The sequence below is a fragment of the Camellia sinensis genome, chromosome 11 (assembly GCF_055761805.1).
Source record: "Camellia sinensis isolate YWXY chromosome 11, ASM5576180v1, whole genome shotgun sequence".
NCBI classification, from domain to species: domain Eukaryota; kingdom Viridiplantae; phylum Streptophyta; class Magnoliopsida; order Ericales; family Theaceae; genus Camellia; species Camellia sinensis.
The window spans coordinates 13,257,658-13,274,303 of record NC_138971.1 but is presented as its reverse complement, the minus strand read 5'-3'; positions in this window follow the sequence as shown (position 1 = coordinate 13,274,303).

The following is a 16,646-nucleotide window of genomic DNA, read 5'->3' as shown; positions in this document are numbered from 1 at the left end:
TCAATAATAATTTTCCACCAAAAACATTAACGGCGTTATCAATTAGATGAAATTGACACACAAAATCTAAAATTAAGGGTCAAAATTGAGTTACTTGAAATTGTATTGGCTAAAATGACACAAGAAGCAACATGTAGGGACTATTGGTGTAATTTGTCATTTTTCTTACTTTTTGAATTTTTTAGCCAAAAAATAAAATTCCCGAAGGTGGCCTAACTTTCTACAAACTATAGAGGCTTGTTACCCTACCCACCCTTAGGTTTTTAGAAGAAAATTACATGTTCACGTGCCCTAAGAATTTTTAAAAATAATTTAGTGCTCACCTTCTCTAAATCTAGGAAATATATTGGTCAAAGAGTAAATTAAAAAACTTGAACATATAAGGAAAATCAACAAATTGTCCTCTTATTGAACGGTTATAACTAGGGGTGTGCGCGGTGCGGGTCGATGCGGTTTGAGAGCGGATTGATAAAAGTGTCATTAGAATTTGTCATTTTCCTTATCAAAAGTCGGCGGTTCGGTTGGCAAATAATGGCGGATTTGCCTTGGCGGTTCGGGTGGATTGGCGGTTTATAAAAAATATAATTCAAATTACAAAATTTAAATCAAAGAGTAAAAAAAAGACGAGAAATACCGTGATGTTAAGCATCTTGCGAAGCTTTCTTCTGATGCAACAAGTGTAGCAACAACATGATAATATCAACGACTATGCCATCAGTTCATTACAAGCATCTGTGGAAGCTACAATGATCAAATACAATACATAAAATTCCCCTCGAGCAGTAATGTAATACTATATTCTAAGGTATTGAAGAACAAGCAAATTTAAGTAAAAAAGAATTTTTTGAATCTTATAAAACATTATTTAATAGCGGTGCGGGTTGGTGCGGTTTGGAAGAAAAATAGAAACCGGCGGATTGATAAAAGTGTCACTAGAATTTTCTATTTTTCTTACCAAAAACTGGCGGTTCGATTGGCAAATAATAACGAATTTGCCTTGGCGGTGCGGTTCGATGCGGTTTTGGCGGTTTCGGCGGTTTCAGCGGTATTATGCACACCCCTAGTTATAACGGAATGTGTGTTTTTAATTTCATAAATTATGAAAATTATTATACTGAATATGATATGAGGATAATTTTCATGTTACTTTTATTGAAAAATATTACTCAGAATTTTACTATTGTATCATAGACTTTTTTAATGATATGAAAGAACGATTAGCACAACTCGAGATGACTCACTTTATAAATAGATTACACTAACTATTTTTTAGAGCTCAACATAAAAAGATAAAAGTGTTTATCTTTACATTTTTTTGTACTTTTCTTCACTTTTTTGCTGTTAGAAAATTATGTTATAGTTTATACATTTTTAAAAACTTGTAAGTGATCTATATGTATATATTCGCCCCCTTATGATAAAAATTATGGGCCCGTTCCTACATTAATAGTATATCATTGTCAGCATTTGTTAATTAATTTTTAAAAAAATGCACACTAAATCAATGTTTGGGGTTGACTTTTTTAATGGCATTTTTATGTTTTTGGTGATTTTTTTTTTAATTTTAAAAACTTCACATTTTTAGGTTTTACTTGACTACATAAATCGAAAAAGTAAATTTTTTTAACAACTTGAAAAAAAAATCTAGAAAATAAGCCAAAAACCACTTGACTCTTTTTTGGCTTATTTTGGTTTAGGTTTTTTTATTTTTATTTTTAATATATATAGTATTTTTTTTTTTGGGTTTTTTTTTTAAGGTCCTTGATCTTATGATTTTATAGCATAAAGGACATCAAATATTTTTATGATGTCTAAGGTCCATCAACAATATTTTCATAATGTCTAAGGTCCCTCAACCTTGATCTAGAGAAATTTCAGTCCAGAGAAAATTGGTCCAGAGAAATTTCAGTCCAGAGAAAATTGGTCCAGAGAAATTTCAGTCCAGAAAAAATTAGTGCAGAGAAATTTCAGTCCAGAGAAAATTGGTCCAGAGAAATTTTAGTCCAAATTTCTCTGGAAAATCTAATTATTCTCAGAATTTTATGCAGAGGGAGCCACACATACACCATGCATATTTTTGGTGAATGTTTGTGCACTGATAATCAAGAAATGTCTTTTTTATCTTGAAGAAGTTTACGAATGATTTTTTTTTGTTTCCCCTTCCCTTTTATCACTCGATGCAAGTTCTTCCCAATTCCTAAGAAAAAACAATGTATTGGCTGTAAATTCAAAATTCTTTCTACCATTGTGTTTCGTATACAATTCGTGGCCTTTATATTTTAGCTTCAGTCTTCCATTAATGGGAGAGTTCTGCAACTTCTTCAGCGCCGAATCATGACCATTGTCATCATCTCACGTCACAGAGAAAATTGGTGCAGAGAAATTCTGGAAAGAATTTCTCTGGACCAACCCTAATAAAATTTAGTTCAAAAATCAAAGAATTTCTCTGGTTTTAACCTAGAGAAAATTCAATTCAAAAACCAGAGAATTTCTCTGGTTTCAACTTCAAATGAAAAAAAAAAATTCAATTCACAATTTGGAACCTGGAATGCTTAATTTGAAACCCAGAGAATTTCTCTGGACTAGCATTGCTATTACTTGTGGTGAACCCAACACAACTGCAATTGTTCCAGCACTTTTCCATACAATCGCTAATGCTTAAGCCCGAATTATCATCACGGTCACTGGATTCGGCCGAGTTGGAAGTGAAGGCTCGGAGCAATAATGAGATGAAAAGGACTTTTACTTGACTACTTTGCCTCTTGTAGAACACAGAGATGCTGAGGTTTTGAACTCCAGGTTTATCTTCTTGTTCGACATCTTCATCAACCTCTATATCAGTAACTAAACAGCACAAATGCTGCACAAACTTTATTACCAAGAAACAACAACAATACCAAAAGCATACATATACAAGAACACATCATTTGTGTAGTTGACAGATATAATACAAGCTGTAGAAGGGGAAATTGAATCAGTTAGACTCAACTAGTCAGAGAAAATTCGATCTAGAGACTCTAGACGAATTTTCTCTGGACTTCACAGAGAAATTCTAGTTTACAGAGATTTTCTCTGGTCCAATTTTCTCTGAACTTCACATTTCACAGAGAATTTCTCTGGTCCAATTTTCTCTGAACTTCACATTTCACAGAGAATTTCTCTGGTCGAATTTTCTCTGGACATCACAGAGAAATTCCTCTTCCATTTCTTGTTCTTTTGCATCTTGCTTCCCAGATTGATCATCACACTTGTTCATTGTAAGGTGCAAATCTAAAGCATTAGGGACAGAAGAGTAGGGAAAGTGTATGAAATAAACTGTAAAAGCTTGACGGAATAGTAGGGAAAACAGGGGATGACGAATTAAAATGAAATTGAAGGGGTTCAAGAACTTGAAACCCTAGAATGAGAAAGTGTATGAAAGAGGAGGAGGAAGAGGAACCTCGTTGATTATCGCCCTACATGTCCACAATTCCACTTCTTGGAGACCAATTAAGCATTCGACGAACGATGAGAGTGATGATTCATCGCCGATTGCATAGCAGCTTCGCAATTGGAGTTTCTTGAGCTGTTTACAACTCCTCCAGAGCCAACTGAGGCCGTAATCGCAGTGTTGAATCCCAGACAAACCTAGGGTTTCTAATTGAAGTTTGGTTTCGGAGTTTCCAATCATTGAATCGGTCAAATTGAGTTTGTGTAAATCGAATTGTCCAGTGTTGAAGACGATCGAGAGGTCTTTCAGTGAGTGGAAAGAGATGAGCCAGTGAAACTTTCATCTGATATATGTTTAGGGACCTTAGACATCAAAAAATAATTTTGTGGATCTCTTCCATTACGAAAAGTGGAAGAGGGACCCTAGACCGATTTTCCCTTTTTTTTTTTGCATTTTTTGAATTTTCTTTTCAATTTTAAGATTCGTCTACACAAGACGGGACCAAAATGTAAAATATTTTGACATAATTATAAAAAAAAATCAATAAAAAAATTTGATTTTTTTAGTTGTATGCAATCAAATGCAACCAAAAAAGCAAAGGTATTTACATGTATCTAGTTCAACCATTTTGAAATAATGGGCTTTTAATTTAAACATCCTAACAAGTCTAAAAATCACTTACAGAAAAGCATGAAATCAAGTAATGGCCACCGACTGTATCAAATTTAAAGAGCCACTTGTATTCTCTTAGATATGACGGCCACTTCACTTTATTTGAATTTAGTTATTGTATCTTGGATTTATTTGCCAATTACATCAAATTTAAAGAGCCACTTTGCTATTAATTTTGACAATCACACTACTTTTTTTATATTTTGTTATTGCATCTTGGATTTTTGCAGAGGTAATTTGGTAAATTTAACTCTTATGTAGATGCTCAAGAGACTTCTAGCTACACATTAAATTTAACTTTGTAATCTCTTTATGCATTAGAAATATTGCTCCTTGTCGATAAACAATAGGTTTACATACTCATAAAATGTAATCAAAAAATTGCTCAAAAATTACAATGTAAGACTATAATTTGTTAGGAGAATATCAAAAAACAAAAATTATGAGAAAAATAATTGTGAAGCAACAAATGTATAAGTGATTCATGCATTGGGTTGTGCAAATAAGATTTGTACTTTCATCACTTTGCAATTATATTTCTTACTCATCATTTTTTTTTAAAAAAAAATTCCTAATTTATCTATGATGGGCCCCACAACAAGAAGCTTAAAGATGGACGTTAATGCCTCATTTTCCTTTTTTGAGCTTTTTGTTCATGCTCGAGGTACTTGGCTAACTCTGGTTCTTTCGAATAAGACCTTGATTTAAAATGAAAAATCAACACCTTCCTTGATCTATCGATATGAGTCTTTTGCACATGTCAGCTCATGATGTCATGCTTGTTATTAAGCATACATTTGTCCATGCATGTGAGAATAAGAGATGTCATGAAAAAATTGGGATACGTAAATAGAAGCTGCAACTTTGTCAAATACACTTATCAAAAATCTTAGTATAATCACTTGTACAAGTGTTTCTTATAAAATAAAACATTTAGGGTTAATTTCATTTTTATCCCATAAGTTATTGTTATTTTTTATGTTTCATATCTAACCTATCAATTTTATCTATTTAGTTCCTAAAATTTGTGATTTCAATTTATGCGAATCAATTGAAGATGGTCCATCCAAATCAATAATGGTTGTAACCTAACCTAATGGGTAAATTGTAATTTTACAATTTGGACAATATAAATCATACAACCACACACCCATATTCTTATTTACACTATATTAGACAACTTCGAAATCACTCATCATCTTCTCTACCTCACAAATTCTTTCATCTCCTTCCCCTTTGCAAATGTAACACCCTGAAATAATAACAACCCATAGTATGATATTCCGTAGAATATATAACTTGCCATATATTCAATATTTCATTGATACTCATTCATCGTACAAAATATGACATATGCATGTATACATTCATAAATTCTAGATCTTGAATCTATAGCATATGTCATTTGTAAATGAATTGAAACAAAAGGACGTACAGATAAGTTTATGCCCTAATCGCTACATATTTCCAAGTCAATGCTTGGGTAAAACAAAAGTGAGTTAAACTCAATACAAATAAAAGCCCAAGACTTTTACAAAAATAATTATATAAAAGAAACAAAAGAAGCTCTCTGCTTCAAGTCCTCTCAAATTATCTCTTTGGTAGAGGCATATCATCAGCACCTGAAAGTTTTGTTCTACGTAAGGTGAGCTAAAGCCCAGCAGAAATACTTTAACATAATATATGAACTTAACAAAGTCATAAGGTGAATGCATATGCATGCCATTTGCCAAACATTATACTTTTCCATCTCAAAACAATGCAATGCCAATATTATTTATCAATTCATGAAAAATACACTTTTATATCAAAAAACAGAGTAATGAATACAAAACATTGAGAATCTCTCGATGCGTATCTACCAGTAGCCTATACAAATACCACCAAAGTCATTTTACCGGTACTAACCAGAAAGATCAGCACCTAACTACGTGGGTTTCTAGGCTTTCACCAAGGACCACAAGCCAACATAATAACCCCAACCCCAACCTTAACCAAATTCACCAAGGTATACATCCAATTTTCTCAAAAAAAATACATTTTCAATGTTTAAGTATAAAACAATGCTTAATGCAAGATGTATGAGTAATTAGTTTCAATTAACCTAATCCTCATACAATTTTTACAACAATCAAAGTTACCCTTCACTGATAGCCTAAAATAGATATTTCTACTCAACAGATAATTTTTCAACAACAGATATAATCTCATAATTTCAAAAATGAGAGCGATAATATATATACATATATATCCAATTCCACTCTTATCATCAACAGATACATCCCTCTTATCATTTCAATCCAACATCCTTTAATTTTCTTTCATAAATCAAACATCAATGATTTTCAAACAAAACCTCATTTACTTTCAAAATCACATTTAAGTAAGGAAATTTCAACATTTCAACACAATCTAACATTGTATACACTCCTACAACCTTTTTCAAGAATTTATTTGAAAAATCCCTCGTTTATATTTCAAAATTAAACCCTAATGCTATGTTTAGTTGGGGGATTTGAGAAGGGATTTGGAAAAGGAAATGGAAAAGATAGGTGAAATGTAAATAAAATATGCCTATATTTCACCTAGTTTCACACATCTTTTCCCTTTCCCTTTCCAAATCCCTCCCTAAATCCCCCAACCAAACACAGCGTAAGTTTAACCCAAAATCCCCAAATCACTAAACCTTTTCAAACAGCAAATAACTAAGCTAAGAATCATACCAAAGATTGAAGAAATCTCTACCGTAAGTGTAGAAGAGGAAGAGAGCAAGGGTAGAAGTTTGACAAGGCCAAAAATGAGATAATCTCTGATTAAAACGAAATTTTCGACGAGCTCTACATTTTTCTCCAAGTAACTATGGTGAAGAAATTAATGGATTATGAAGTATTTGGGATTTTACGGTATGAACTAGAGAGCGAGTGTGAAGAAATTAGGGTTTGGAGTGTTTTAGAGAGAGAGGATGTGAAAAAGTGATAAAAATCCCTTTCTCTCGAACTGATATACGCACAGACCGCTCGAGCGACCAACCACTGCTCTAGTATCAGACACAATAAGTGACACCGCTCGAAGTGACCAAAAACACCGCTCGAGTGCACAATGACCCCCTCCTAGAAATTTAGACCTGCAAAAGACTGCTCGAGTGAAGAAAAGACAGCTAGAACGAAGATTACCCATTCCCAGAAGTTTTACAAATCTGCAAAAATACTGAGAGATCTTAAAGACCGCTCGAGTGACTAAAGCATTGCTCGAGCGAACCAAAAGTGAAACAGACAGCAACTCTATTGCAAAGCTAACTCCCAACCTATTTTAAACACAACCAACAACTCAACTCAATTATCAACAAGATGATAAAGGGCATAAACAATAATTAAAGGTACGGAATCCAGGATCTAGGAGGACGACAAGGGTCAGGTCTAAACCGGAACCGTTATAGCAAAACCCTAAGATTTATACTTCGAAATCCTAGATCTGAAAGAAAGAAAAAGAAAAAAAGAAAGATGGAGAGAAAAAAAAGAAACTCCTAGCCACTAACTCTACTTTGAAACACCCACATTGCTTGAAAAATAAAGGGAGCAAGAAAAAATAGAAGGAAATAAGAAAATGTAAGCGTGGAAATAAATGTAAGGTTAAGAAAAAGGGTATGATTGAGATATTGAAGGATGTAAAAAGATGAAATAAAATTTTAATTTTTTAAATGGTTGTAGATGTTGCTATTAATACTCCACTTATTACTTTGGACCCTCTATTTCTTTGGACCACTTATAAATTTCAAAACCCTTAAAATTTCTCTCATCTTCTCAAATAATATCAAAATTATCTTTTTAAAACTTCACACCCACTAAAATGCGCATCCCTCAGCACACTCCCTAACACCCATTCATGTCCCAAAACCCTAAAAGTTAAGACAGAAATCTCCCAAAATCCTGTCGATCACATTTCTCACTCTCTTTTTGGATTTTGATCACCCCCTAGGACCTTTGCAATTCACTCTTTAGATACTCAATCTCTTTTACTTTTATTGTTTAAAAATGAAATAAATTAAAATTATTTTCATGTAATTAAATTCTTGTTTCAATCTCTATTTTTTTTTCCCCATTGAATGTTGCGAAACTGATTCAATTCTTTGAGTTCTTTAGGGTGATTGTGTTTGTTATTTGTTTATTCACCATTGGTCTAGGATTTTTGTTTTGCTTGACAATGTTTGGTAGTTTATACAAATGGTTTATCGTTTGGGACTTCATTTTTTTGATTCAGTGGTATTTGTTTTTGGATTTTGTTTGGTGATCATAAAGTTGAGATTTTGCAAAAATGTTTTTTTTGGGGTTAGATTTCTCTCTTTTTGTTCAATTCTTTTTTTTTGTGTATAATCAGATGGTTACCACCATTGTCATCAGAAGATTGCTGCTGGAGGGTTCTCAAGGTTTGAGGGTGGGTAAATTTTGAAGGTTTTGAAGTGTATGGAGTAGTGATGAAGGTGGGTGTTCCCATAAACCCTAACTTATGATTTAGTGAGTGTGTGAGATTAATAGGTGTCCCAAATAATTGTTGTCATCATAAGTAATTTCATTTGAGGTTATTGTTGTAATAAAAAAATAAAATAAAATAACTAATTATGCTTACACCACTAATTTACCTTTTTACACCCTTTATATCAGATGGTTTTTTTTTTTGAGTGATTCAACTTATACCACTAGTTTACCTTTTTACACCCTTCATATGAGATTTTTCCCCCTAATTTTACGCATGTGTAAAATTACTAGTAAGGACAAAAGACTAAAATTAAGTATATTTTATTATCTTCTTACACCCATTGCTCTTCAATCCCTAATTCTCTTCTTCCCTTCTCAGTTTTTATTCTCTGCTGCATATCTCTTTTCAAAAAGTGAGAATCATGGTGTTTTGATCATAGAAGAAAGCAATGGATGAAGAAACGGTAGTGAAGAATCATCAAAAAAGCGAAATGGTGAGTTTTTTTAATTTGTTTAGTAGGTTTTTGTTTCTTTTTTTAGAGAGTCCTTCGACTTTTGATCCGCGTGTCAAAATCGAATAAAATAAAATAGTCTAGAATCATATTGTCGAACAACAAATATATGTCTAGTAATCCACTACCGAATAAAAGATACATTTCTGATAACCCAAGGCCGAGCATTTTTAATTTGTTAGGTTACTCATTACCGTGCATTTCCAGTTTCATTTTTTCTACTTGGAAGGATTATGCTTCTATTCATTACAGCAACAAGTAGAATAATCTGGCTGGTGAATATCTTGAAGGACACTCATTTGCTAGTAGATTATCTGAGGATGAAACATCTTTGTTAGTTGACATGTCAAATAGTATGGTGCGGCCAAAAGAGATATTGATTACATTGAAATAAAGGGATGCCTTTAATGCAACAACAATGAAAACAATCTACAACGCATGTAAAGCGACAAGTGGCTAGTCAAATTGATTTTAGTTTGGCAACATTAGACTGGAGTAATCTAATTTGTATAGCAACGTATCACCGAATAAGAACTTCACAAATCAGCTCCAACTAATTTCTGGTTAAAGTAAAGTAAAATCATCCAATCGAATGGCAACAAATGGCTGGAAAAAATTAGTTTGTCTGGTAGCACAGCACTGGAATAATTTAAATTCTTTAGCATTGTATTACCAAAAACAATCAGTGTAAAAGACAAAACTGAAAGGGTTTTGAAGAGTTTTTAGTTTAGGGTTAGTTTTGGTAGTATAATGGGTGTAATGAGAATCACATTTTCTTTTAATGGTGTAATGAGATAGAGGGTGTACAGAAGTAAACTAATGGTGTAAGTAGAATTGCTCTTCTTCTTTTTTCTCCTAATTTTACCCTTGTGTGAAATTTCTTTAAGGACAAAAGATTAAAATTAAATATATTTCATTATTTCCTTACATCCATTGTTTTTTAATCCCTACTGCTCTTCTTCCCTTCTTAGTTTTTCTTCTCTGTTACACATCTCTTTTCAAAATATGAGAATCATAGTGTTTTGATCATAGAAGAAAACAATGGATGAAGAAACGGTGGTGAAGAACCATAAAAAAAGTGAAATAGTGATTTTTTTTTATTTGTTTGGTAGGTTTTTGATTCATTTTTTGAGAGAGTTCTTCGACTTTTGTTCGGTGTGTCAAAATTGAACAAAATAAAATCATCCAAAATGACATTGCCGAACAAAAAAATATGTTCGATAACCCACTGCCGAATAAAAGATACATTTTCGGTTACCCAAGGCCGAGCATTTTTAATTTGTTCAATTATTTATCGTGCATTTTCAATTTCATTTTTTTATATATATATTTTATATTTTTTTTGCTTTGAAGGATTATGCTTCTACTCATTGCAGCAATACAAATACGATCATCCAGTTGTTGAACATCTTGAAAGTTACTCATTTGTTGGTAGATTATCTAAGGAGGAAATATCATTGTTAGTTAACATGTCAAAGAGTATGGTGCGACCACAAAAGATATTGATTACTTGATTTGATCGAATTTTGAAAAGTCTTTCTCACTACTCAGAACAGTGGAGCTTTCGATCAAGATGTTATCGCCTTTTGAAATGAAGGAATGCCTTTAATGTGACAATAATGAAGACAATCTACAACGCACGTAAAGCGATAAGTGGCTGGACAAATTTATTTTAGTTCAGTAACATGACACTAGAGTAATTTGTAAATGTATAGCAACAGGTGGTTGGACAAATTTATTTTAGTTCAAGGAGTAATTCCAATTCTAATTTGTATAGTAATGTATCACTGAACAGTCACTTCTTCCAATTAATTTATTGTTAAGTAAAGTAAAATCATTTAATCGAACGGCAACAAATGACTGGAAAAATTAGTTTGTTTGGTAATACAGTACTGGAGTAATTCAAATTCTTTAGCATTATATTACCAAAAGCTGCAGTGTCCCGGGTCTTAATCCCAACTTGTTTATGTTGAGTGGTAACTGTTACTCTATACTTACATTTTTTTTGGACTTTTGAAAAGTTATGGGTTGCATTTAACCTTTTAGTTATTATAATTGAGACATCCTCCTCTTTGTTTGGAGCCTTAATTGATGAGTTAACTTGTTGGTTGGGTAAGATTAGAAGAAGAATGTTAGATTCAAATATTTGTTTTGAGTAATGTTAACTTTTTCGCCTTTTTCTTTCTCCATATTTTGAATCTTGACGTGAGGCTGGAACCGTTGGAAAGCTTATTTTCGGGGATTCAATTTAGACACATAATTAACAACATTCTGTTTCTGAACAAGGACGATATGCTTGTTTGAAGTCACCTAGTAAAAGCTACCTAGTCAAATCCACACGAGCGAAATTTGAATTCCGCACAAGCGGATTTCGTGAGAAAGCCATTTTTTTCCTAAGTTGATCAACACGAGTGCATCCAAACATCGATTTATGTGCTCTTTTCACTCAAACAAGATCTCTCTCTCTCTCTCTCTCTCTCTGTGACCATTTCTCATCACTCACTCTCTCTCTCTCTCTTTCTCTCTAACTTCTCTGTTCTCTTCCTTCTTTTCTAAACTCTCATCAAATTCACATTTTATTTGATCTACAAAGATCAATCAAGATTTTGATACTTGTTCTTTATACAAAAATGACGAGCGTCTCGAGGGCTACGTGTTGACCGTGGAGATCAAATTCCGGCGAAGTTGATTTTTAGAGTTTTCTCCTCTTCTCTCTTTGAGGTAGGGATTTCTTTGTTCATTTTTAATACCTCGTTATAGATAGACATGTAATAATTTTTATTGCATTAAAAACTTGATTTGTTAGGCATTTTTGAAAAGCATGTGATGAGGGTTAGGATTTTATTAGCTAGAGTTAAATACTGTGTTTTGTTGTGAATATATGAGATTGTAATGTTTGAGGAACATGTTTAAAAGGATTAGAATAAAAAGTCCCAATTAATTGTTTATGGGTTATGAAAAAGAGGGGATAATTGGTGATTTGATGTTATTTGAACCATATGGGGTATTGTGTATTAAAAATGTGAAAATGGGTATGCAAGACAATAAAGAAAGCCATCATGAATTTAATTTGTGTTAATTGTTATTTATTATTTTATAATTGTTAAGTTGTAATGATTATTGAAAAATCAGAATTTCGGAGAAATAAAAAAGGTATTGGTAAATGTTATGTGTATTGAAAGATTTGTGGATTGGTTAATCTCGTTTATGAAGGTTGTAATGAAAAGTCCCAAATCCTTTAGTTATTTATTTGTTTGAGTGATGGGATTAATTTATGTTACATATGTGTTGGATTATAAAAATAAATTATTAGTTGAGTTTTAATAATTAATAAGAAAGATGTGGCGATTTGTTGTGGGTATGGGGCGTTTGAAGTGAATGAAAAATAAATTTTGGGAATCAATTTATATACTTTTGTGAAATAAGAAGTAAGAGGAGTTAACGATTTTTCTTTAAAATAAGTGAATAATTGTATTTATGACGAATTATTACTTGTTGAACCAAATTTGAATATTTTGAATTGAATCATAAAGATAGGATGGTAGTGATGGAACAGACTTTAATTATGAGTTTTGAAAACGACGTAAATTGGAAGTTGAATTAATTGGAGTTGAAAGATGAAAGTTATGTAATGTATAAATGTTGATAAAATCTAAATCAAGAGGATGAAATTGAATTCATGAACTTGGTTCTTGTCGTTTATGAGGCTGTGTCCTTGGGCATCGATATGAGATGGTACTGATGTTGTTAGATAATTTGTGAAACTTGGAATAATGTGTCAGTAATTAAGTTGACTGAAAGTGCGCATTGATATGGGTTTCTCTAACCTTCGGATTTGCGCTCGGTAAAGTTTGACACTTTGATATGGGTTTCTCTTCCCTCCAGTTTACGCCCAGTAAAGTGTGAACAGGTTCATCTCCGGCTCAAGGACCAGTAAAGTTTAGTGCTTTGAAATAAGTTCCTCTCCCCTCTGGCTCACACCTAGTAAAGTGGGTTGTGGTGGCTATGACTTGACGAAGTCGGGGGTCCGTTATATGTTAATTACGCTTACTGTATCTTCATACTTGTGTTATGATGAGAAGGGATGCATTATTAGCTTTCCGTACTTGTGACCGGTAAAATATGGTAATGCGTGTTGACATATTTATTGTTGCTTATATATATATATATATGTATTTGTGAACGTTCATTCTACACTTGTGCTTAAGGCCATAATATATAGTAATTATATTTGTAGCCGTAATGAGTTGGAATATAGGATGAGTATATTGTTTAGATCGATCTTAGGAGATCGTGATAATGTGATGAATGGTTGAGATTTCTTTAAATACAAATGAAAAGTTTTGAAAGGTAAGAACTGGTCTTTGTTTCTTATTAAGTTAAAGATTATCTTTTGAAAAATTGTATTTATGTAAGTATATTTTGAAGTATAAAATGTCATATATCCTATATATATACGTAGAGCATTCATGATCATACCTATCTATATGTTGCTATTATTTAAGATTATTAGGATTCTTACTAGACCTTTGTGTTCATCCTACGTTGCTAATTATTTTTCAAGTATGGAGTAAAGAGTTGCTTGAGATGTGAAATCTGTTAATTGTTGACCACATGGCCTTTTAAATGCAAGTAGAATGCCGATGTGTTGTAAAAAGGGTTAATCCTTTTTATATATTTCGCTATTTTGTAATTGATAACGTAACGCTTATGAGCGTGTATTGTATTTCATCACATGTATACAAGAGAGGACATTTATAATTTATTATTTGCTAAATACCTTTGATGTTTATTGTTATTGAAATTGACTGATTTAAAGAAAAAAATGTAACATTATCCAAGTAATAAAAGTCAGGGCATTACAAAAGCTATCAGTAGATACAAAACTGAAAGGGCTTTGAAGAGTTTTTAATTTGGAGTTAGTTTTGGTAGTATAATGGGTATAATGAGAATCATATATTTTTTTTAATGGTGTAATGTGATGGAAGGTGTAGAGAGGTAAACTAATAGTGTAAATAGAATCACTCTTAAAAAAAATGAAGGATCCAAAGCAATAAGTGGGGCATTAAGAAATGTGGATTAGGGAAGTTACATTTGACTTTCACAAAAATAGAAGTAATATTATAAAAATTAATAATTTGTATAAATGCTTTTTATTGCAAATTAATAAATTTTGAATTTTTTGGGGAAGTTACCATATGACTTTCCCAAAAATAGAAATAATATTATAAAGAAGTGGGTTGTCATTTTGGCTTTTTGGTTTTTTTGGCTATTTTAGTCTGGGCTTAAAAGCTTGGTTTGGGAAGGGCTTTTTGGCTTTTTGGCTTTTTTGAGTTTTTTTGTGAGAGAAGAATGTAATGATTATGGGTTGGATGTGATGTTTTGTTTGTTATGGCTAAAATAGCCTATTTTATTTTTTGTGGCTAAAATAGCCAAAAAAACCTGCAAACCCACTTGCCAAACACAGGCTTAAATTAATAATTTGTATAAATGTTTTTTATTACAAGTTAATAAATTTTGAATTTTTTGGGGAAGCTACCGTATGACTTTCCCAAAATAGAAGTAATATTATAAAAATTAATAATTTGTATAAATATTTTTTATTACAAATTAATCAATTTTGAAAGTAATATTATAAAAATTAATAATTTGTATAAGTATTTTTTATTACAAATTAATCAATTTTGAATTTTTTGGGGAAGTTACTATATGATTTTCACAAAAATAAAAGTAATATTATAAAAAATTAATAATTTGTATAAATATTTTTTTGGAGAGCTTTTTTGATAAATCATTTTTTAAGACTTTTATTCCATCAAACACATATTGTTTTTGACTATTTCATTAGGTCTTATTTAATATAAGAAGACCAAAACAGTCACAATCTCTCCTACCCCTATTAATGTTAATATTTAATGTTGATTGTCATTATGTTTTGGTAGTTCTCATACATCAAGATGTTGACTATCATTATGTTCATATTAATTTGAAATAAATTTTTGTCATTGTATTGTCAATTACATGATGTGAATATTCACATCATGCAGTTGAAATGAATATTCACATTACTTTGAAATGAATTTTTGCTATTGTGTTGTTAATTACATGATGTGAATATTCATACTAAAACATACGAATGTGAACGTTCACATCATTATGTTAGATGAGAGAGAATGTTCAAATGTTGTGAATGTTCACATTACTACATGTTGTAAATACGAATGTGTTGTCAATTAAAAATATAATGAACGTTATTTTAATGTGTTGTCAATTAAAAATAAGAAAGTTTATATGTTGTAAATGTTCACATCACTACATTAGATGAGAGAGAATTTTTTGGAAATGTGTTGTAAACGTTCACATCAGATGAGAGAGAATGTTCACATTATTTTTAATGTGTTGTCAATTAAAAATAATAATAATATAAAATAATAACATCAAAATTATTTAATTTGTGTATGAAATTTCTTATGCATTGGTCATTTCCCTTCTCTCTCCTCTCTCAACATTAAATATCAATATTAAATATAAGGGTATAAGAGTCTAAGAAAAATACTGTAAATCAAGAAAAAAGACTTTATGGAATAAAAGTATAAATACATGGGAGTGGGTTAAAAATTCCCTCATAGACTTTTTGGGTTAAAACACTTCTACATAGGATTTCTCAATAAAAAGCCTTATTTTTTTATTACAAATTAATCAATTTTGATTTTTTTTGGGAGAGTTACCATACGACTTTCACAAAAATAGAAATAATATTATAAAAATTAATAATTTGTATAATTTTTTTTTATTGCAAAGTAATAAATTTTGAATTTTTTGTTTTTATTAACCAAACTAGTCATAGAGTAATAAATTTTGTATTTGTATCCTGAACCAAATTAAGTGTTAAAAAAAAAAAGAGAAATATCAAATCATGAATAAAATTCTAAAAAAAAATAATTGCAAATCAATGAAAAAAATTGCAAAATATTAATAATTTTAATTTTAATTTTTTTATTAATACTATGTAATTATTTTTCAAAAATTATACAAAAGTGTAATTATCCCCCATAAAAGGGTAGCCACTTAATTAGAAAGTCAGTGGCCTCTTTCTAGTTTAGAATTGGACCGGAGCATGCTGTTGGCCTCTGTAAGCCCACTTTGGAGCGTATATCGATAATCTGAATCATTTAATATGTAGAGTTTGTTGAGTACTTCATCTCTACAAAAAATCATATTGATCAAATATCAATAACCACTTAATTAGATCAAATTTATGCCAACGACAATTATAATTTTCAAAATAAATTATTCACGCAAATGTGATTTGATCAAGTGGCTATTGATATCCGATTGTTGTGTTTTTAATTGAAATTGAGTACTCGACAAATTCTACATACTTAACGATTTAGATTGTCGAAATGAATCCAAAATGGGTCCACAATGAGTTGAACTGGACTGTCCAATTGGCTAGTCCAACTGGAGGCCATGCAAGTCCTTGTAGAAAAATGGAATGGACAATTTTTTTTGTGTGCAAATTAATAAAATGTTTCCCAAAATTTCAAAAGATATGTTATT